This window comes from Malaya genurostris, chromosome 3, assembly GCF_030247185.1.
Source record: "Malaya genurostris strain Urasoe2022 chromosome 3, Malgen_1.1, whole genome shotgun sequence".
Taxonomy (NCBI): Eukaryota; Metazoa; Arthropoda; class Insecta; order Diptera; family Culicidae; genus Malaya; species Malaya genurostris.
The window spans coordinates 77,053,396-77,064,472 of record NC_080572.1 but is presented as its reverse complement, the minus strand read 5'-3'; the positions used below and the strand labels follow the sequence as shown (position 1 = coordinate 77,064,472).

Sequence of the window (11,077 nt, the reverse complement as noted above, 5' to 3'; positions counted from 1 at the left end):
TAAAGGTCAACAGATTTCACGCGCGTCTTGATTCTTTATTATTTCCGCTTTATTAATTTAATTATTTAATAAAATTATTATTTGGTTATATTGGTTAATTTGGGCGGCCGGCTGCCGAGAAAAAAATAGGTATAGAATTCGCTCAAACTTTAGAAAATTTTTCCGAGGCCCGGAGGGCCGAATGACATATACCAATCGATTCAGGTCGACGAACTGAGCAAATGTCCGTGTGTGTGTATATATATATATATATATATATGTGTGTGTGTGTGTGTGTGTGTGTGTGTGTGTGTGTGTGTGTGTGTGTGTGTGTGTGTGTGTGTGTGTGTGTGTGTGTGTGTGTGTGTGTGTGTGTGTGTGTGTGTGTGTGTGTGTGTGTGTGTGTGTGTGTGTGTGTGTGTGTGTGTGTGTGTGTGTGTGTGTGTGTGTGTGTGTGTGTGTGTGTTTGTGTGTGTGTGTGTGTGTGTGTGTGTGTGTATGTGTGTGTGTGTTTGTATGTGTGTTGTCAACTAAGAGGTCGAGATCTCAGAGATGGCTGGACCGATTTTGATCAAACTAGTCTCAAATGAAAGGTCTCCCCGTCACCCAAAACGCTATTGAATGGTTTTGAGATCGGATGTTTACTTTTTGAGTTATACGAAGTTTTATGTCAAAATTTTCAGTTTTTGACAGTATCTGTCACAATTGACCTTAAAAACAGAATATAAAGGGTGATTTTTTAAGAGCTTGAGAACTTTTTTAAACAATAAAACGCATAAAATTTGCAAAATCTCATCGGTTCTTTATTTTAAACGTTAGATTGGTACATGACATTTACTTTTTGAAGATAATTTCATTTAAATGTTGACCGCGGCTGCGTCTTAGGTGGTCCATTCGGAAAATCCGCTTTTTTATCGACAAATTTTGTTCAGCGATGAGGCTCATTTCTGGTTGAATGGCTACGTAAATAAGCAAAATTGCCGCATTTGGAGTGAAGAGCAACCAGAAGCCGTTCAAGAACAGCCCATGCATCCCGAAAAATGCACTGTTTGGTGTGGTTTGTACGCTGGTGGAATCATTGGACCGTATTTTTTCAAAGATGCTGTTGGACGCAACGTTACAGTGAATGGCGATCGCTATCGTTCGATGCTAACAAACTTTTTGTTGCCAAAAATGGAAGAACTGAACTTGGTTGACATGTGGTTTCAACAAGATGGCGCTACATACCACACAGCTCGCGATTCTATGGCCATTTTGAGGGAAAACTTCGGAGAACAATTCATCTCAAGAAATGGACCGGTAAGTTGGCCACCAAGATCATGCGATTTGACGCCTTTAGACTATTTTTTGTGGGGCTACGTCAAGTCTAAAGTCTACAGAAATAAGCCAGTAACTATTCCAGCTTTGGAAGACAACATTTCCGAAGAAATTCGGGCTATTCCGGCCGAAATGCTCGAAAAAGTTGCCCAAAATTGGACTTTCCGAATGGACCACCTAAGACGCAGCCGCGGTCAACATTTAAATGAAATTATCTTCAAAAAGTAAATGTCATGTACCAATCTAACGTTTAAAATAAAGAACCGATGAGATTTTGCAAATTTTATGCGTTTTATTGTTTAAAAAAGTTCTCAAGCTCTTAAAAAATCACCCTTTATTTTCAGACTTAGATTCCGCACGGTAATACCTATCCAACAAGCCATAGATTGTTAAAATCCGTCCATTTTTAACGGATATTTTTGTGTAAACGACTTTTCCCCCTATTCTAGCAGTAGAAGTTTTGAGCGCTGTATGACAAAGAAATGCTTGGGAGCAACAGAAAACACGATTTTTTATACTGTGACATACAATTGTTTCTAAGTACCAAAAAGACTATGTACAGTATGCTTTTTCATGACAATTTGCCTTGGAACGATTTTAGCACGGTTTGTTTTTGGCAACATAATCTTTCGAGTATGGCATATGTAAACCAGAGGATATCAGCATTTTCAAGTTGAAAGCAATTTCATAATTATATTGATTTAAACTACTTACAGCAATAAAATCTGGAAGAACATAACTTCTATATACCATACGACTCAGTTCGTCGAGATCAGCAAATGCGTGTGTGACAAATAATTTCACTCAATTTTCTCGAAGATGGCTAAACCGGTTTCTACAAACTCAGATTCATATGAAAAGTAGTATACTCCCAAACAAAGTTCCTGAATTACGTTTGGATCCGACTTCTGATTGCGGAACCACAGGATGATATATGAAACGAAATTAAAATAATGCAATTCATTTTTCTCGTAGATGGCTGAATCGATCTAAGATTCAAATGAAATCTAAGAATCATCTATGATTCAAATGAGAGGTCTTAAAATCCTATAAAATTCATTCAGATCCGATTTCTGGTTAAGGAGATACAGGGTGATTAGTATAAAAATGTCCATTTCACATAAATTAATCAGGTTGATCGGGTTTGCTGATTTGGATAGTCGATTATGAAAAAAATTTATTTCAGTTTAAGCGGTATTCAGTTTTCGATTCGGAATGTACCCCCAAATTTTAATTCGCACTACAATTTCTCAAAGATGTCACACTCCTCAGGTATATTTAACTGATTTCGGCTACACCGATTTTGGAAGTCTGGTTCCAGTATCGAATCGTTTCTCAAAACTTAATCATTTTTTCAAAAAGGTCAAATCGAACTTCAAAATTGGTGAATTTTATCCGATTCTGGAATAACAGATGATGGGTTTTAAAAACTCATACCGATATAGAAGATGTAAATTGTTTGGCGTATTAATTTATGGCCATTCGAATCATTTTGGGTTATGCTAGTTCCTGAATACCGGCTCTGGAAGTACCTTAAATAATGACGAAAAACTCTAAAGTGGAACTTACTTCGAAATCTCATGGAATGTTCAATCGATTGTCACACGTTAAGATTGAAATTCGATACGATTTACAGTTTCGACGTTACAGGGTGATTAAAATCTCAATTTCCCGACGACGATAATTAAAATAATGTCATGAGAACTAAAACACCTAAGAATATGCAGGCAAAAAAACACATGCGGATTGATAAAAAAAGGTATCATCTCACTGCTAGGTGGATTAATCACGTTTTTTCTTTACTATGTATTCAATATACCGATATATGTTATCTCTGTTATTAACTTTGTAACATCAACGGATCTGCGCAATAGTTGATTTTTATCATTCAATTTATAATCCTGAAAGATAATCAATAACATCGAAGAAGAAAACATTCCAAATAAAACTTTTCTTCGAAGCTAGACGGAAATTGATAGGTTGAATGAAGAGATAATTTAGTAAAATAGAGTAATCAGAAGTGAAACATTGAAAATATCTGATAACTGAAAGGAAAAAAAAACTCCTGCAATTGTCGCCTTTTACGACATGGAAGCAGGAACCCAGTGGATCTATTCTTGGTTCATTTTTTTCCACCGGATTCCACACGGCATCTAGGCTGGTACTGTCCGGAGAGAGCTAATAGGTACTATCAATCTCCTACTGGACCCCAGCCCCTGCGGCTCTGGAAGTACCATAAATAATTATGAAAAACTCTAAAGTGGAACTTACTTCGGCATCTCATGGAATGTTCAATCAATTGACAATACAGGGTAATGAGTAATAAAAATCTCAATTTGCCGATACGATACGACGATAATTAAAATAATGTCATGAGAACTAAAACACCGAAGAATATCCATGCAAAAAACACATGCGGATCGATAGAAAAGGTATCATCTCACTGCTAGTCAGACTAATCAGGTTTTTTTTTCCTATTGACATCCATAATACTGGCAAGATAACACTCGATAATCACCAATCAAACAACAACGTGTTATGCGATACGCAGTTATGTCGATATCTACTCCCTAAACAAAATAATAAAATTCCAAATGGATCCTCCTCGGAGTCTAAACTGTATTCACATACCTTCTAGTTAAGCACGATCACAAGAAATTTCTGCACGGTTATAAACTTCTCGCGTGCGTCTTAAACCTAGCGTATAACCCGAAAAATATAGATCCATTGATCAAACATTCCCCGAACATTCGACGAAGTTTAGTATAGTCCAATTTTTAGTAAGGAGAAATACAATAACACATTGTGAATAAGGAAAAAGAGAAATATCTCTAAGGAACTATCTCACCAGTATCCTGCTTCTCCCAGCACTTTTAACACTTTTCACTAAGCAACACCTTTGCGCAACGGCTCGCGAACTGTTAGGTTTAGTTATTCAATGATTTCATTTGACATGCGAAACACGAAGCGTTTCAACTTGCTAATATTCTTGTGCATTTATTAAAAGGACTAAGCTACAGATAGTTTATTGGATTGCTGAACTTTGAAAATATAAAAATTTCAGTCCGGTCGATGTAATCTTAGTGGAAACTAACAGTGATTAAATGCTACGTTGTAAAGTTGGCTTTCAAATTCTCTCTTATTTATGTTGAGCAAATTGTACAAAACTCCTACTAATTCAGTACATACGCCCGGACCTTTTGTAATGATCAAAATATTTGCAAAGAATGCTCTAGATCTTCGGTGTTCGTCGATTTTGAACGATCCCGATCCCCTACCCGACATCCAACACCCAAAACATACCAATTGAAATCCAGTTGAATGAACCTCCCGGTGCTATCAATCCAACTAATGAGTCACGGAGTGCGTATAGCAGCAAACGTAACTGGCACCATTAATTGCGGTCAGTTAGCAGCCTAGACTCGCGTGCCCTCCAACCGGCAGCTGTCATTGTCAATCAGTCGATAAAGCGATCATTTACACAACCATTAGTAGCATCATAATGCAAAGGAGCAGCCCCGGCAAACCGATTTGCATTTTGGCGACGCGTGAGTTGTTTTCGGGCACATAATTATCAGTCCCCGAGAGGTGTTATGTAATGCGGCATACAGTTGCCGATGCAATAAAATCGTTCTATTTATGGGCACAGTAGGCCACGAATTACGTTCGGTTTTGATGGACGGGTTGCGGTGGGTGGCAGCAGCATTCTGCCTACCGGGGCAGGAGCTTTAAGCGACACAAAGCGACCGTTCGTGATTAGCCGACTTTATGCGGATAGTTCGATACACGGCCGATCGACTGGGAAACATTTCGGTTCGGAATAGTTGCGAATGACAATGGATGATGATTTATTGCTGGAAGTGTTAATTTGTAACTACACTAACATGTGATATACAGGGTTCGATGAGGATCTTGTCTTCCTTTGCATTTACTGTTCAGCTTCGGGTAATCTTCCATGGAATAGTTAATGGAACGAAAATTATAAACAATTCTACAAAATAAAAAAAAAAATAAAAATGTTGCCAGAATAGAAAGTATACATTACAATAAAAACTAAACACAAATTTCTAGGTCAGGGGTAATAAACACTATTAAAATTGAACGCCCGCAAGCTAATTTGTAATGCAGCAGCAATGGTCAATTTTATTACTCAAAAACCGGAGGACCGACCAAGAATAGAAAACTTTGTGGTGGTTTCCATACCGAACGACTTGGCTTGAATGAATCGAAAGGATGTCAATTCGTGAAATGTGGACAGTTGTAGTTCATACACTGCATCCATCTCTATCATCGATCGTATCAAAGCACCAGACTGTGTCAATGTATGGAGTCACGGTATCGGTCCTCACAGGCGTATGCTCAGCACTGCAAATGCAATGCAGAATTGAATTTTAATATTTAATTGAACCGGGCTCAAATTATAAGCAGTAATTATTTACACTCGATTACGGCCGGTCGCTCGCGTTGTCGGAGTGATTCCATGCCCTGTAACCTATCGTAGAAGTGAGCTCGGGCATAGTTGATTAACTTTCCTGGGATGAAAACAGACTGGATTTAAAATAGTACAGGACACACGGTAAGCATTTTGTGATGCTATGGAGTGAAAGCATTTACAGTAGTAATGAGTTTTGGTTCAATGTGTGCTTTAGCGGATTGCATGTTGGCTGTGCTCCAGTCAAACACAACAAGTTCTGATGGGTTGTTCGTCGTATAGAGACTTAGTTTGTGATGGTGGATGAAAATGGAATTAGAAATTCATTTCAGTTCAATATAAATGAAGTATTTTTTAAATATTTTTTTCGTGTAACTAAACTATAAATGGTATATATGGGCCATTCCACCAACTGCCGACACAGTTTTGAACCCGTGCATCTGCGATTTCGATGAAACTTTATAATATGATAATCTGAACCAAAAGAAGATGTTTAGTGTACTTTTTAATGGGCGGAGTTACACCATTGATTTTTGGCGCGCGATTAAATTTCGATTAATTGACAAAAAATGTTCCAGCTTTTTGATAAAAATATTTTGAGAACTTAAAAAATATTCTAAAGTACAAATAAAATATCTTTTTTTTTCGAAACTTTTTTTTTGTTTTTCCGCAAACTTTATTTCAAATTAAATATTTTCATTCGATTCCTCGTACTTTTCTTACATAAGAATCAATTTTCAAAAACTCTTTTTTGCATCAACAGCAGTTGAAACGCAAAGAACGCCGCTCCACGGCACGGATTGATCATTCACGACGTTACGAATTAGCGAGGTGATTGTCAAAATCAACAAAGGTGTGGAAAAACCTTCGAATTATTTCTTATGCATTAAACCTGGGTAGAATGAATGATATATCTAACTTCTCATGCATTAAAAATATTATTATTTACAACATTCATAATATATTTGAACGAAAAATTCCATTTATTTGAAAATTTTAAACTGTTCAACAACTTGTCAGCTCGAAATAGTTTTAACATTTACATAGTTTTATCGATCAACTGAAGGAATGACAGTGTGAAAACGCTGTGTTCCCTTAATTGTTACAGCTTTTGAGAACCGATCCTCAAGAATTCGCTTTTTGTTTTCGTATATATCACAACCCAAGAAGAAGAAATCGATGTTTTTTAAGGAACTCCGTGCCCATTCATACAGTTTCATTGCGGTTAAAATTGGCTGTTTATTTCCCCTTTGAAGACTTGCTCTCGTTGCAAGGCGCTTTAAAGCCGCACTATACCGAGTGTTTCGCACCGTCGGCGCTGGAAAAAACTCGGCGAGGAATGCCGGTGGTAACCAAATGGATTTTATCCCGGATCCGGGATTCCAATACATACACACGCCGGCAGCTCAGTCATCGCCGATGAGGAAAAAAAACGTCCCGGATAGTCCCGGATGGTCCCGTCCCGGTCGTCCGGGTATAGTGCGAACAGGCTTTTACACTCCCAGCCACTCCATCACAAGGTCCTTTCCATGAGCAGTCGTAAAAAAGTGCCATTCGGCTTCAATTTGGGAATCGGAGTGATGATAGTATAAATAAACTGCTGTGGAGCTCCATCCGAGAAGTAGTAGCTCTTTTCAAGATTTATGTTCGATCACTTTTTCCTGGAACATATACACAGACACAGAATCATGTTTCAAGCAGTCTGAAATTCCAAGCAGGCAATAGTGTTTTACTTCTTCATTTTCTTTGTAATATATTACTGTTGGGGAAATAACGTGGCTTGATTATTGTTCCAATGGAAGGCTTGCTCAGCGTCTTGAGCTACGAATGCAAAATTTTCGGCAATATCTTTCACCGCAACATTTTGTCCGAGAGTTAAATTTTCCCTCAGTTCTGTGAAGTATTTGCTTTGTTTTGAAGCCACAAAGTCATGAAGTAATAGTTTCTTGAGATCTTCCATGAGGGTGCCAAAAAACTAATCAGCCTCAGTGCACACATCAATACCATTTTCATCAAAATAAGATTGAAGTTTATCATGCATCGTGTTGTTTTTTGGACACGATTTGCAATTTTGGCTATAACACGATTCGATCGGTTCTAGGCAAATCAATTTAGTCAATAGGTATCCTTGTATGAAGGGTGTTTTTATTGATTCATGAGCTGTTTTTGAAAATTTTGCTAAATTTGAATCCTGCAGCATGAAAAATGTGTCATTGACGAGGTATTCACTGAACTTATGGCTGTTTCTAAGAAGTACTTCAACATACGTATTTTAATAAAGGATAACTAACCTTCCAACATTAATTTAACGTTTTCATGACTAATGCACACGCATACAGTATGAGTTCCACTGCTACCTGCCAAGACACAGTGTTGAGGTCGAAGTGAAACAAATTTCGAAAATCCAATTTTGACGTGTAGATATTTTTCTTTAAATTTTGCGTATAATTCCGAAAGATTCATCAAAACAAATTTTTTTGTACATGATGCTTCCTACCATTTTCTTGAATCACTGATTATTATTTTTACGTTTCGTCTTTGACTCATCAGTGCAGAGCAGTTCAAATTGAACTGCTTAGTGCTAAACTCGGCAGTTCAATTTGAACCGTTAAGCAGACGTAAAGTTTCTGCTATTTACAGAACACTTTTTGTTTTGCAACGGAGTGCAATGTCTTTTCTGACTGGCCGATGCAGGTTTGGTCATTTAGGGGTAATGGTATTATTTTGAATTTTTTTTCCAGTTTTAATTTGCCACGTAGTTGATCCTTCAGTATTTTTGCGAATTTTACGATATGACCATTCACTGGGTAGAAGACTCAAAAGTTGAGCTTTCCGAAATCTAAAGTATTATCGTTATTGTTTGTATTAAAGAAACAAGATGTCAATTATACCTGTTTTTCTTCAACTCTAAAGAGTTTTTGATATTTGCGATAATTGAGGAATATTCTCGAGTCAAAATATTCGTATATGTTGAGGGAACAATACCGAAATCTTTCTTGAATCGCTCTTTTACTAATTTCGGCTTTTCTTCCAGCTTAATAGACGTATAAGGATTTTTTATTCAAACTGTAATTTGTTATGAAGTGAAACTTATGTTCTTCTGAGATGAATTGAAACAAACAATTTTAATGATTATATGGTCAATCGAAAAGTTAAACGATTTCAAATGTAAAATGCAGATGTACATACGATTTTTCTCTCACTGGTGAAACTTCTAATGCGACATCTATCGCATCCTCGACCTCAAAATTGCTATGCGTTGAGCCTTGGTTACTAGATACATCGGAAAAAGTTTGGCTCTGAGATTCTTCCGGCGTTTGCGATTTATTTTCAAGAGAATAAGTTATCACATCTTTACGACATTTTGTGCATAGTAAAGAGTTTTTACCAGCATCACTAAATATCCATAACTTGTCAACAGGAAAAGGACGTAAATCACTGATCGCTTTAGAATCTGAAGATAAAACACGGTGCAATGTTTGGTTTTGAGATAGAGAAATATATCTAATGAAATCAACTTACGAGATGATGGCTTTCTAAACGGATTACAACAAATTGTTCTTCTTTTGTTGTTGAGTGAACTCATGTTTCAATGCAGTAAAGGAATTTCACAACACTTGAAATTATGCGAAAATCGATCTATTGCGCTAAATGCGTAATAGATCGATTTTCTTATAATGTTTTGTTTCGAAATAACTTTGCATGAAATACGTAAATAAAATTGCGTATTGAACGATTAAATACGACATAAAACTATTGTGGGATTTTTTTTATATATTAATCTAATTTAGAAGGCACACTGCTTAAGTTCTAAGGTGCCGAGGGTATTTTCTAATTTTAATTTAATATTTACTTCGAACTAAGATAATTTCAATACTAGTGGTGATGTCGCATTTGCGTAATGATGATTTATTCTGGCGGATCCTGGCTCCAGATTATGGTTGGTAGGTTAGAACTTATCCATGTAACGCTGGCACACATCGATGGTGGCCGCATCCTCCTATCCGTGTGGGTCCGCGGGAAACACCAAAAACTCGGCGGGTGGCCCGCATGCTGGTCATCGTTAAGAGCGGCCCTCGATGAGTGACGGTTGGTAATTTTGAAGACGAGAAAAAAATAAACAGATAGAAGTAAATGATGCAGAAAATGGAATTTAAAAGCGGGAAGGGAAGCGAAGCGAACAAGAATCGGCAAAAAGATCTTATTAGTTGGTTGCAGAGATGGTGGAAAGGTGGGAAAGAAGGGGGCGAATAGGTTAATGACGCCATAAAGATCAAGTTAATTCCGATGAAGGTGATGGACAGTCATGGGATGGGGAAGATCGAGCGGATGTTAGAATTGAACCTGAAGGTGGAAACTTTCTTAGGAAGGCACAACCACAGATTAGACTTTTTAATTGATGTTTTTCAAGTACTTATAGATGAGGAGAAACTTTTGAGGAAAACACAACAGGTTACACTTGTATATTAATGTGTTTAAGGTTATAAGCATCTCGGACCGGAACTTCAGGTGGTCTTCCGCGGGCCCTTAGGAAGTCCTTTAATAAAGACCTGGCGTCACGATACTTTGCACACGTCCATACGACATGCTCGATGTCCTGATAACCGTCGTCACAAGCGCAGAGACTGCTCTCCGCGAGTCCAATACGCTGGAGATGCGCGTTTAATGTGTAATGGTTCAACATGACCCGAGACATCACATCACATCACAGATTATTTGAACCTTCTCTAAGGCAGTATCGAACCGCACAGAGTGTAAGTCGATTCGATACTGAATCTTGTTTTGTGTAACTGAGTTTCTTAAATACGAATTGAAGAGCAGAAATCATACGGAAACCGTGAGCTTATATATACGAAACTGTCGTATCTGTTAGAGGAAACCATGAGAATGGTTCGAGAAACAAGGAAATTAGACAATGTTTGTTACTAATTGAAGTGTTAATCACCAATAATCTAAAATATAAAATATGTATCTACTCTAACCAATGCGTAGAAATATTTCAAAGCAGTATCTGTAATGAAATTTATAATCAGTTAAAAAATGACTGAGATATAGATGGTCAAAACCTGACCACCGTTTGTACGGTTTAATTTCCTGTATTTTGAACTCATACCCAGGTAGAGAAAGCAAATACGTAGTCTTACGTCAAAAAAGTTTAGTGATTTTATTTATATGACGATATAGAATGGAAAGGTGAGACGTGACAAGGTTCATTTGGGCAAGCAGGAATCTTTTAGTAACTTAACTTTTACCTTATACCAGAGGAGACGAACTTAAGCATCTCATCAGTGCAAATCACTCGAGTCTCTGGTATGTATAAAGGTATTTTACCATTCACTAACCGAAAAA

General features: G+C 37.3%; 1 protein-coding gene across 1 annotated transcript in view; it reads left to right on the top strand.

Moving 5' to 3' along the window:
- Window positions 1-5,742: 5,742 nt before the first annotated feature.
- Window positions 5,743-11,077, top strand: part of LOC131436740 (phospholipase B1, membrane-associated-like) — a 19,466-nt gene continuing 14,131 nt past the window's right edge. Inside the window, exon 1 of the mRNA XM_058605623.1 lies at window positions 5,743-5,872. The gene's annotated coding sequence lies outside the window, so the exon portion shown is untranslated. The remainder of the gene's footprint in view (window positions 5,873-11,077) is intronic.